Here is a 2413-nt window from a genome sequence, read left to right as displayed (position 1 = left end):
TCATGTACAAGGCCAGGAGGCCATTAGACAATGTGAACCATTCCTGGTCAGATAGGCAGCAGATGAAAGCCTTGCACAGAATAATAAGGCAGCTCTGGGAAGGATTTAAGATATCTTTCTCATTCTCCTGTTGTCCTTATTGTTTGCTCTTTAAGCTTCGCTTCATCCTCTCTCTCCCAAATCACATCTCATCCTGTTAGAAATGTGGTTTGGCTTACAATATCACATTCCAGAAGGATGAGGTTGTATTGTATCGTTCCTCTCCGGTAAAGTCCTTTTAATCAGAGTCCCTTTTCGGTTACAGATGCTCGTTGAGTGAAACTCTGTCCCTCAGACAATTAGACCCCTTCCAACTTAAAATCTATTAAAACAACAACTAAAGAATTAGTTGATAACACATCGTATCTGTCAACATTTTGAATAATAAGTACTTTCTCCTAATCCCACCATGTGACCACTTATGTTTTGCCATCTAGATGATGGATTAATTTAATTTTAAATGAACACCATTATGTAAAACCAACTTTTCTGAACTTCATGTGATAATGTTATTCCCTCATCAAAAACATACCGGAAATGTTGCCTGGATTCTTTCATGCACATTGGAGAAATCTTTTTGTCTCCCGTGGCAACCACTCAGCTGTGCAAAATGCCTGGGTGGACCTAGCCCCGCCTTTGACGTTGAAGCTCCTCCTCAGAGCCACAGTTTTCAAGCTTCCGTCTCACAGAGCAGCTGTTCCCTCAGCACTCCGCCACTCAGCTCCTTCAGACTAGCCAGCAGTAATTAGCAAACACCTGGTGGAACAGCGGATCTGATGAGCTCAATATAGGAGCTACAGGAGCTGTACAGTTCTGGTAAAAACATTGTTAAAGGATTCATGGAGGAGCCATGTTGTGATGACTTTCTGGAGGCCGAGTTTCAGAAAGAGCAGGACTTTCTTAAAGAGACAGAAGCCCAATTTCAAGGTATTAAATTACAAAGTCAGCTTTCCTTTAAATCATATTTTAGAATAATGAGTGTGAACATGACCAATTCGTAACCTTGAAATGAGGACAGAGGCCAGGCCTGCTTAGAAATCTTATGAACCATGAAAGGCCAGTAAGTGTGAGGTTGCATCCTGGATACACAGCTTCACTCAAGGAATTCATTAATCTGCCACAAGAGGAAGAACATCAAGCACCTTACACGTGATATGAATGAAGTATGTGTTGGTGATTCCTGTAGAGCTTTTGCTGTGGTTCTGAACATATCTCTGATAATAGTTCTGGATGGATTTGGGTTCAAGGCACTGCCTGCTTTCTACAGTCATATTCAATCAATTATAATATTTGTTCTGCTTTAAAGAGGATTGTTTGTCAGATTAAAATAACCTTTAAGCAGGTACCTTCCACTCACTCCACATTTATTTAAATAAATAAACATGTAGACATGTATAATGAGGGACGTATTTGGATGAAACAACTGAAGGTAGGATTTAATACGCTTTGTAAATATGATGCTCAGGGTTGTCTGTAATGTGCTTAGTGTTATGTGTCTGTTTTGTGTTAATTTGGTCCTAGTCAAACTTCATGATAATTACCTGTAATGGTTCCACAGGCCTTTCCAGAGAGCTGCTTCCAGTTCTGTCCTCTGTAAAACAAAAGTTCATATTTTAATTATCACGTTGAAGTTTCTTCTTGAGGAATATTTTTTTCTCATCCCTTTGGAATATACATGTGTATCTATATATAAAAAAGTATCCACATTTGTCTGTATTTCGATGCTTTCCTCTCCTATTTGATCTTTGTACCAAGGATAAGGTCAGTAGATGAGTGACCTCAGATCACACAGCATCAAATCATACTTCATAGTTTGCCATGTATTCAGCACATTCTCCTCAGTTCTGTTCCAGGTTGTCCTCGCTCTGTCCTCCACATGGCCTCGGTTACCTCGGTTACCTCAGGGCTCTCCTCTTCCCCTTTACGACTCGAACAACATCCAGTCCTCCAGTAACTCAGCGGCGTTTCTCGACTTTAGCCTTTAGCGAGGCTTAAGTGAAATAAAAGAAACTGAAGAGGAGAAAAGCCCCTGAAGGTTCTGATAACACGTCCTCTGGGTGAGTTCTGCTGCACGGCTCTCCAGTCGGTTGGATGTAACGTTGGCCCAATCTCAAAGGTTTGGAACTCTAGAAGCTACAGATGTTTTTCCGACACTACTGAAGGGGAATAAAGGGGGTAGTGGAAGGTTTTAGTCTTTGTTTTTTTCTTCCTGCTTCTATCACTGGCTCAGTTTCTATGAGTAATGTGCGCAAAACTTTGACAATGTTCTGCTAATGTCGAAAATGTACAATTGTGCTGTTTCCATTGAATAAAAAACAATAGACATAATATAGGATAGACGCCTCATGGACCGCTCTCGCCTATTGTCGCTGAC

General features: G+C 40.8%; 1 long non-coding RNA gene across 1 annotated transcript in view; it reads right to left on the bottom strand.

The window, feature by feature from the left end:
• Positions 1–1136: 1136 nt before the first annotated feature.
• The window catches only part of LOC107834121 (uncharacterized), an 8076-nt gene continuing 6799 nt past the window's right edge, over positions 1137–2413 (bottom strand). Inside the window, exon 3 of the long non-coding RNA XR_001659904.1 lies at positions 1137–1630. This is a non-coding gene — a long non-coding RNA (uncharacterized LOC107834121). The remainder of the gene's footprint in view (positions 1631–2413) is intronic.

This window comes from Poecilia formosa, unplaced genomic scaffold, assembly GCF_000485575.1.
Source record: "Poecilia formosa unplaced genomic scaffold, Poecilia_formosa-5.1.2 Scaffold523, whole genome shotgun sequence".
Lineage (NCBI taxonomy): Eukaryota > Metazoa > Chordata > Actinopteri > Cyprinodontiformes > Poeciliidae > Poecilia > Poecilia formosa.
The sequence above is the reverse complement of the archived record's forward strand: the minus strand, read 5'-3'. Positions and strand labels throughout refer to the sequence as shown.